Genomic DNA, 10,536 nt, shown 5'->3' with positions numbered 1-10,536 from the left:
CACATGCAAAAATTAATTAGAGAGCAAAGAGAGACCTAAAAACAGGTTAAAAATATATGGTTTCTGGAAGAACTGTAACTTGGCAAAGACAAGTGTTTATTTAATAAAACACTGAAATTAATAATTAGAAGACAATATATAAAATACAATTAATCGAAATTAAGAGTTCTGCTCAACAAATACACCATTCATTAAGTGAATGGGCACTATAGCAGAAAATATTTGCAAAATATATGCTGATAAAGGATTTGTGTAAGAATATATTAAGAATTACAGACTCAATAGTAAAAGGACATGAGACCCAAGACAAAAAGGCAAGATTTTAACAAAACATTTTATAGAAGAAAATATGTAAATGACCAGTAAGTACATGAAATACAATCTAATCATTCATAATTAGGCAAAGGCACATTAAAAACAATAATATACCTCTATTCACTGACCACAATGTTTAACACTGAAAAGATTGACGAGGACAAATGTCGGAGAAGATATGGAGTAACCAGATCTCTTGCAAATTGCTGGTGAATAGAACACATTTTTACACACCTTGGAAAAAGAAGACTTCACCAAATTTTCATAGCTCTGTCTGCTAAGAGGGTCTAGAAACAATGATAAAGTAGAAACAATTAAACTTAGATGCCTGGATCTGGATTTCTAAATATCATTTTTTTCTCAGAAAGAACCAGGATTCCTTAGAAAAAGTGTGCCTACAAAGCTGGAGGAGAAAACATTTCAAGGTGAGCCAGGAATGTCTTGCTGTGGATGGAGTCCTGAAAGGATTACCTGAAGGGAACCTGGGTGGCGTCCGGCTTCAGCTAAGGTCATGATCTCGCGGTTCTGTGCTGACAGCTAGCTCAGAGCCTGGAACCTGTTTTCAGAGTCTGTGTCTCCATCTCTCTCTGACCCTCCCCTGCTCATGCTGTCTCTCTCTCTCTCTCTCAAAAATAAATAAAACACTAAAAAATAATAATAAAAAAATTACATGAGTAAATCAAAAGACATAGGACTGAATTTGAGAGAAAAACGGAGTGGACAAATATAAGAAAATTTGACTATCCAAATAAATGATAGAAATCAATATTCGGCCACGTGGAATAAAATAGAAATCCATGAACTGATAGATATTAGAATAAATAAACAAATTCATGGAAAGATGACGACATAGGAAATCAATAAATAAACAAACAAATAAATAATGAGAAGGAATACAAGAAAAACCCCTATTTAGTAGAATACCAACTAATAAGAAGAATGGAGAGCACAGCCTTCTGCATTTGAAAAGAGCAAGTGGTAAGAATGGGAACAATACTTCCATTCTGCAAATGAGGAGGAAGAAAGGGTAGGCAAATGAGGAATGTTCCTATATTCACTGGTGAGAAAGCAAAGAAATTATTTTCTGATTTTTGCTGGTGATGTTTTCTCTCTGTGAAGTATGAGGACTAGAATGGCTGTCTGGAAAATGGGCGAGGTATCAAATTAGAAAGTATGGAAGGCCTTTGAGGGGGCCTATTGCTATTAGACATCAGGAATGTATAGTGCTGCCAATTTGTATGCCGGGTTACTCATTCTTTGTGATTTATTTTTGTTCTGTTCTAGCCCTACCTAGAAGTAATAAATATGAGTGAAGATACTATTTTTCTTTTCAAATTCCTGTATAGAAAATTTCTTATCACTTTATTTCTTAACATGATTATAACTTGCAGTTTTCTCTTCACAATATCCAAGTGAGATAGAGTTAAAAATAGGGCAAACAATAACTTCTTGGCTAATGTAAAATTCAACGGCTTTTACTCCATCTTGGAAGCCAGCAGTTCCTCCTATGTATTTTTTCTTTTACTGACATTTTTATTGAGAAAACTATAGAGTCACATGTAGTTGTAGAAAAATAATAAGAGGATCCTTGTCCTCTGTACACTTTCCCAGTTTCAGTGAGTGGTAACATTTTGTAAACTGTAGTATAATACCACAACCAGGGTGATGACATTAATACAGTCGACCAATCTTATTCAGATTTCCATTGTTATACTTGCACTTTCTTCTATGGAAATGTGGAAGTACATTTAGCTCTACACAGTGTCATTAGACTTGTAAGTTTATCTAGTAGCTCAGTGCTGATACAACTACAAGTGTTCCCTGCATTGCCTTTTTATAGACACACCCGTTCCCTCCTGCTGCCTGCCCCCACCTTTCCTAACTCCTGGCCAGCAATAATCTGTCCCAATCTTCAAAATTTTATTTTAGAAATGTTATATAAATTGAATGGTACTGTGTGTAACCTTTCTTATTATTCAGCATAATTCCCTGAGCATTCATTCATTTTTGATATGATTCATTCAACTTTTGATATAGACATGCATTGCATGTATCAAAAGTTTCTTCCTTTTTAATGATGAGTAGTATTAATGGTTCATTTGTACCAGCGTTTGTTTAACTCCTTTAAGATTATTTGAGCTGATTCCAACTTTGGCTTCTACAAATTAAGCTGTTATGAACACCTAGGCCCAAGTTTTTGCATAAACAGAAGTTTCTTTTTCTCTTGGACAAATGACAAAAAGTAAAATTGCTAGTTCATACAGTGTATTAATCTGCTAGGGCTGCATACCAAAATACCAAAGACTAGTTTAAAAAACAATTTTTTTCTTTCTTCCCAGCTTTGGAGGCTCAAATTGTGAGCTCATGCTGCCAGCAGTGCTGAATTCCTCTGAGGCCTCTCTCCTTGGCTTGAAGATGGCTGCTTCCTCTCTTTCTCATGGCTTACTCCATTTCAGCTGCTGTAACAAAATAATATAAGATATATGTTATAAGCTTGTTGCTTATAAAATTTATTTCTCACAGTCCTGGAGGCTGGGAAGTCCAAGATCAAGGGTCTAACACTGTTGCATTCTGGTGAGGACCCTCTTCCTTATCCATAGCTCATGCCTCACCTGGATGAAGGCAAAAGCTCCCTGGGGTCTCCTTGAGAACAGTAATCTCACTTTATTTATTTTTTGCTCAAGATTGTTTTAACTATTCTAAAGCCTGTGGCTTTCCATCTACATTTTAGAATAAGCTTATATATATCTACAAAAAAAACTTGCTGCCTTTCTTCCCCGGAGGAATTGCATTAAACCTAAGATCAAATTGGGAAAACTGATTTTTTTTACCATGATGAGTCACCAGTCCAGGAACATTAGTCTTTCAACTAATTTAGGTATTCTTTCATTTCTTTCATAGGCATTTTATAATTTTTAGCCTCTAGATAATACACATATTTTGATAAGTATATACCTGTGTTTTGTTTTCCTTAAAGCAATTTTAAATTATATTGTTCTCAAATTTTTGTTGTTGTATTTGAGATGTTAGCATATAGTAATATGATTGATTTTTGTCTGTTGATATTGGCGAATTCACTGATAATTTGTAGGACTATATTTTTAGATTTCTGGTTATTTTCTCTGTGTGCAAGCAAGTCGTTTGTAAATAAAGATAATTTTATTTCTTTGCTCCCAATGTTTCAGTATGACTTCCATTTTTTAATCTTGCCTTATTTCAATAACTAAAACTTTCAGCAATACTTTGGACAGAGTGGTGAGAAGACATTCTTGCTTTGTACCCAATCTTACAGGGAAAGCATCTAGTATTTCATCATTGTATCTGATGTTACCCATAGGTTTTAAAATTTTTTAATTTAAATTTTTTAGTTTGAGAGAGACCATGACAGCACAAGAGGGGGAAGGGCAGAGAGAGAGAGGGAGAGAGCAAATCTCAAGCAGGCTCTGCACTGATTCTGGGCTTGAACCCAAAAAATGTGATATCATAACCCGAGCCAAAACCTAGAGTCAGACACTCAACCGACTGAGCCATCCATGTGCCCCTAAAGATGTTCTTTATCAAATTGAGAAAGTGCTCCCCTGTTCCTAGCTAGATGAGGGTGTTTTTCATGTATGACTGTAGAATTATGTCAAATATTTTTTGCATCAATTATTATAATTATGTTTTTCTTCTTCAGTTTATGGATATGATGCAGTACATTGATTTTTTTGAAAGTTCAGTCAAACTTCACATATGGAGTTTAGTGTATCTCTTTTTACATGTTATTGAATTCAGTTTATTAATATTTTGTGGAAATTTTTATTCTTACATTTATTGAGATATTGATTTGTAGATTGCTTATTTTGTACTTTTTGATTTTGTTACCGGGAAAATACTTGCCTCATAAAATGACTTGGAAAGAATCCTCTACTATTCTGTTCTCTTTTTTTACAAACAGTTTTTTATATTTATTTATTATTGATACAGAGAGAAACAGAGTATGAGTGGGGGAGGGGCAGAAACAGAGGGAGACCCAGAATCTGAAGCAGACTCCAGGCTCTGAGCTATCTGCACAGAGCCTGATGCAGGGCTTGAACCCACAAACTGAAATCATGGCCTGAGCCGAAGTCAGATGCTTAACCGACTGAGCCACCCAGGTACCCCAGCTACTATTCTTTTTTCTTGAAGAGATTCTGCAGAATTGGTGTTAATTTATTTTGATGTTTCTCAGAATCCTACAGTAAAATCATGTGAATTTGGAGTCTTCTTTTGGGGGAATATGAAGTCACAAATTTAATCACTTTAATGGTGGTAGGGCTACTGAGATTATATATTTAATCTTGATTAAATGTTAATAGTTGGTGGTTTTTAAGAACTAATTCCATTTCTCCTAGGTTTTAAAAATTATGAGAAAAAAATAAGTTGTAGTCTTATCTTACTATGACTTTAGTTGGCTGCAGGATCTGTGGTAGTATCTCCTGTTTCTTTACAGATAATTGGTGATTTGCATCTTCTTTATTTTTGTCTGTGTTGTTAGAGGTTTATCAATTTTACTGAGAAAAATAATTTGTTCCCTTGCTGACTTTTATTACTGTTTTCTTTCTTTCTCTCTCTCCTACTCCTTTTTTTTCTTTTCTTTTCTTCATTTTTTTTTTTTACTGTTTTCTTGTTTACAACTTCACTGATTTCTTATCCTTTTTTTTTTTCTTGCACTTGCTTTGGGTTTCTTTTTGTTTTTCTAGTTTCTTAAAGGAAGAACACAGGTTACTGATTAGGGATCTTTAAAAATTTTCCCATGTGGGGCACCTGGGTTTCTCAGTTGGTTAAAGGCCCAACTCTTAGCTTTGGCTCAGGTCATGATCTCACAATTTGTGGGTTCAAGCCCCATGTCAGGCTCATGGTGATAGTGTAGAACTTATTTGGGATTCTCTCACTCTCCCTGTCTCTGGCCTCTCCCTTGCTCTCTCTCACTCTCTCTCTCTCTCAAAATAAATAAATAAAACCTTTTAAATAATAAATAAATAAAAATCCCCATGTAAATATTTTGTGCTACAAATTTTCCTCTTAGCACTGCTTTAGCTCTATCTTACATATTTTGATAAATTTATTTTTGCTTTTACTCACATACATGCATTTTTTGATTTTCTTCAAGTCTTCCTTTTTTACCTTTGTATTAGTTAAGAGGGAATTGTTTAATTTCCATGTGTCTAGAGATTATCTCAATTTCTCTCTCTTATTGATTTTGAATTTTATCCTATTTTGGTAACTCTGTATGATTGCAATTTTTAAAAATTTTATGAGGTTTGTTTCATGACCCGGGACATCTTCTGTCTTGGTGAATGTTCCAAGGGTGCATAAAAAGTGTAATGGACTTTAGATGGACTGTCCTATAAATGTGAATTAGAATCTGTTGATTATGTTGTTCAGATCTTCTATTTCTTTAGTGATTTTCTGTCCAGTAAATTTTTGTTTTGCTTGTTGAGAGGTGTGGAAGTCCTAACTATAACCATAGATTTGTCTGTTTTTCCTTTTATCTCTTTCATCAGTTTTCTTTATGTATTTTCAGGCTCTGTTTGATGCACATACATTTAGGATCACTATGTCTTTTCTATAGATTGATAATTTTCATTATGTAATGTCCATATTTATAGCTTATAATTCTGCTTGTCTAAAGCCTACTTCATCAGATATTAATATAGCCATCCCTGGCTTTTGATGATTAAGGTTTACATCAGATATCTTTTTTCCATTATCTTACTTTCTATGTGGAATTTAAAGAGTTCTTGTAAGCAGTATATATTTGCTTGTGTTTTGTAATCTACTTGGCCCATTTCTGTGTTTATATTGGGGTACATTAGCTGTAATGTAATCTACTTGGCCCATTTCTGTGTTTATATTGGGGTACATTAGCTGTTTATATTTAAGATAATTATTGATGTTTGGTGTTTAAGGCTGCCATTTTATTATTTTTTTCTGCTTGTTTTTTTGGGTTGTCATTTGCTTTTCTTTGTTTCTCCTTTCTTACCTTCCTATAAATTAGCTGAACATTTTTAAAGATTGCATCTTGATGTATCTATATTTTTAAGGGTGTCTCTTTGCGTAGTTTGTATTGTTCCCCAGCCCCCCGCCGCCCCCCTGGGCATCATTACATATGTCCATCCTCCTCTTAATCTAGTGATGTCCTTGTTTAATGAATATTAGTGAAGCATGGAAGCCTCTATGCCATTTAAGTGACTCTTTTGTCCCAGTTTTAAATATCAGCATCTTATCATATGGTATTATAAATTTTGTTTCAATTATAAAATTTTATTTATCAAATTCATTTATTGTGTACATCCATATTTCTACTCTTTACATTGATTCTTTTTCCTTCTTGCTGCTTTCAAATCCTTTCTTTTGTCATTTTGTTTTTCTTTGAAGAAATTTCTTTAGCCAACCTTAAGGGAAGGTTTACCAGTGGTAAGTTCTTTTAGTTTTCCCTTTGCTAAGAATGTCTTTATTTCTTTTATGAAGGACAATTTTACCACCTATAGGATTTGCAGTTGGTAGTTTATTTTCTTTCAAGACTTAAAAATGTTTTGCCACTTTCTTTTCTCCTCCAGAGTTTCAGAAGAGAAATCTTTCAAATTGGTATTCCTGTATAGTTAATGTTATGTGTCTTTTGGTTGCTTTCAGGAGATTTTGTTTGTTTTTGTTTTTGATTTTCAGATTTTATTTTTAAGTAATCTCTACATTCAATCTGCAGATCAAAGGTCACATGTTCTACCAACTAAGCCTGACAGGCACTCCATTTTCAGGAGTTTTATCTGGATTTTTCATAAGTTAATTATAATGCATCTTGACATGGATTTCCTTGGACTTACTCTGTTGGAATTTGCTCAGAAAATTCTTATATCTTAAGTTTGCATCTTTTTCCAGAATTGGAAAGTTTTTAATCATCAATTTTTTGAATACTTTTTTAGATTCATGCTCTTCCTCTTCTCCTCTGGGACTCTGATGATGTGACTGCTGGATCTTTTTTTATTGTCACCAGGTTCCTGAAGGTTTGTTCAGATTTCCCAGTCTATTTTCTCTCAGTTATCCAGGTCACCTGAATTCTATGACCTGTCCTCAATTCATTGTTTCCAATCTCTTTCATTTGCACTCTACTCTAGAGCCTGTACAGTGGGGTTTTTGAATTTTTGTTTTCAATATTACAGTATTTTTATTTCTATAATTTCCATTTAGTTTTTTTTTTACAAGTCCTCTTTTTGTTCTGAGATTTTCTGTCTTGTCATTTGTTTCAAGACAATTTGACATTGAATATTGAAGCATAGCTAATGATGGCTGGCTGAAAATCCTCATCAGATCATTCCAACATCTGATTCATTTTAGTGTTAGCATCAGTGGATTTTCCTTATTTAAGTTGTGACTGTCTTCTTTCTTGATGTTACAGTTGACCTTTTATTTATTCTGGAAATTTTGCCTCTTATATTAGGAAACTCTGGGTTTCATTTTTTAAATATTCATTTATTTTTGAGAGAGAGAGGGAGGACAGAACACAAGCTGGGGAAGGACAGAGAGAGAGGGAGACACAGAATCCTGAGCAGGCTCCAGTCTCTGAGCTGTCAGCACAGAGCTTGATGTAGGGCTAGAATTCACAAACCGTGAGATCATGACTTGAGCCACAGTCAGTCACTTAAGGGACTGAGCCACCCAGGCACCCCTAACTTTTTGTTTTAAACAAGCAGTCTTCCTGTTTAAGTTTTGGCCTACTCCATGGTTCTACTCCTTGGTTGTGTTTCTTTATCTACTCAGCCAGTTTCTGTGCTTAGATTGATTCACATAAGATGTTTATGTTTTGGTTCTCATTAGCCATGGTTCTAATAGCAATTTAAATTTCAGAGTCACTGTAGTGGTATTTTGGTCTGCTTGGCTTGTTTGGTGATACTGGGATTTTCAGTGGTCTCAGTCCAATTGCTGGGTGTCTCCCTGTGTAGAAGGATAAAATGGGATGCCCCTCCTTGTGGTCTCTGGGAAGATAAGGGGATTTATAGGCTTGGAATGTAAGAGTGCTCCTAGGTCTGGCAGCTGGTTGTTACTAGACACATTTTGCTTTGCTGATTCTGTCCACCAGCCACAATGTATCAGTACAGGGAAAGATCTTCCCTGCCTGTCTTATTACTGTGATTAGGTCCTTTGTCTTACTCAGTTCTAGCTACTATTACAAAATATCATAAACTTGGTGACTAAAACAACAATCTTTTAGTATAAAATAGTTCTAGAGGCTCAGAGTCTTACAATCAGTGCCAGCATAGTTGGGTTCTTGGTAAGGGCCCTCTTCCTGGTCTATAATGCTGCTTTCTTTCTGATCCTTATGGGACACACAGAGAAAGCTCTTATAAAGATGCCAATTCCATCATGGGGGCCCTGCCTTCATGACTTCGTTTAATCAATTACCTCCCCAAAGTCCTATCTCCAAAATATTTTCCCACTGGGGTTTAGGGGTTAAACATATGAATTTGGGGTGAACACAAATGTTTAGTCCATAACAATCCTTCCTGTCTATTTTTCCACCTGACTTAATTCTTCTAGATGGGGAGGAATAATCTTCTAAAAGAGGTCTCAGGAGAAAGACTACTTGCTATAACTTAGTCCCTCTTACAGAGTTGCTGGGGGAGAAATGTGATGTCTCAGGAACAAAGAAGCCTCCCAGGCCAGGCCACTTGAGGTGACTGAGTCTTTCTTTTTGGTTCTCCCTCTGTTCCCGAAGTCACTTAGAGAGCGAGGGCAATCTTAGTCTGGTGGGGAAAGGAAAGCACTTCCCCTGGCTGCTTTTAGTTGGTGGGGTTACTTAATGATCCTCCTTTCTGTGATGTCAGGCTTGCCTGATATTCACAGAGACTTCCATTAGCTCTCAGAAGAGAAATGAAGCTATCTGGGCTGCCTTCAATTGCTGGAATGAAATTGGTTATGTGCTGGGTTTGGGTGGCCATCTTCTGTCGTATGTGGGAACATAAAAACCCCGGTATTGTGTTTGTCCTCCAATTCTGGCGTCTGAAACTGGTTTGCTTTCCTGTTGCCTTTTCAAATTCTCTTTAGTTGTCAGTTGCATTATTCCCATGATTTATAGCTGTGTTTAAGAGGGAAGAGCTAGAAATAGGTCTATACACTCTTCTGTGGACCAGAAGTCCTAATGATTTAATTTTCATGAAGATTTGTGTTTTTTAACATATTATTTTTACTTTTTTTGTTTATTTGTTTAAGTTTTTATTTTAATTCCAGAATAGTTAACATACAGTGGTATAGTCATTTCAGGTGTACAATATAGCGATTCAACAATTCTTTACGTTAGTCAGTGCTTATCATGATGAGTATACTCTTAATCCCCTTCACCTATTTCACCCCTCCTTCTACCCACCTTCCATCTGGTGATCATCATTTTGTTCTCTATAGTCAAGGTGATTTGGTTTTAATAGCGATGCAAGGACTACACTTAACAACACTACACTAACATCCATTCTCCAAATTCTTAGATTTTTCATCATTTTTTCTCTCTAATATTAAATTTTTAAAAAATAATGTTTATTTATTTTTGAGAGAGAGAGTGAGAGAGTGGGCAGGGGAGGGGCAGAGAGAGAGGGAGACATAAAATCAGAAGCAGGCTCCAGGCTCTGAGCTGTCAGCACAGAGCCTGACACAGGGCTTGAACCCACAGACTGCAAGATCATGTCCTGAGCCCATATCAGATGCTTAACTGACTGAGCCACCCAGGCGCCCCTCTCTAATACTAAATTTCAAAGCAATGCTGCAGTCCTATGACAATATATATTACTCCTTTACTAGGAATCTTCTAAAATTAACTTTCAAGTTTTAAAATCCCTTGATGATGACTTGATCTTTGCTTTTGTAGCTTAACAGTGGTTTTCTGACAGCTCAACCAACCAAAGCTGTGTTGCACTCACTGTTCACTGGGAGCTTCTACTAGAATGAGATGGAGCAATATTGTATAAAATACAGAGGTAGGAAAGGATAAGAAGGTTATAGGTTGGATAAGTTCTTATACTTAAAAATATTTTTAATGGCAAAGTATTATGTTTGACAGGAACAGTGATGGAAACCCTGAAATTGTTTAAAAATAATATGAATGTCTATTTTAACAATTAAGTATAGACTGAGAGCAAAGAAAACATTTTATTTGGAGAGATTCACTTCCAAAAAATAATTTTCTTTTTTTAAATTTTTTTAATTTTTTTTAATGTA

Source organism: Suricata suricatta, chromosome 1 (genome assembly GCF_006229205.1).
Source record: "Suricata suricatta isolate VVHF042 chromosome 1, meerkat_22Aug2017_6uvM2_HiC, whole genome shotgun sequence".
NCBI lineage: Eukaryota > Metazoa > Chordata > Mammalia > Carnivora > Herpestidae > Suricata > Suricata suricatta.
The sequence above is the reverse complement of the archived record's forward strand: the minus strand, read 5'-3'. Positions refer to the sequence as shown.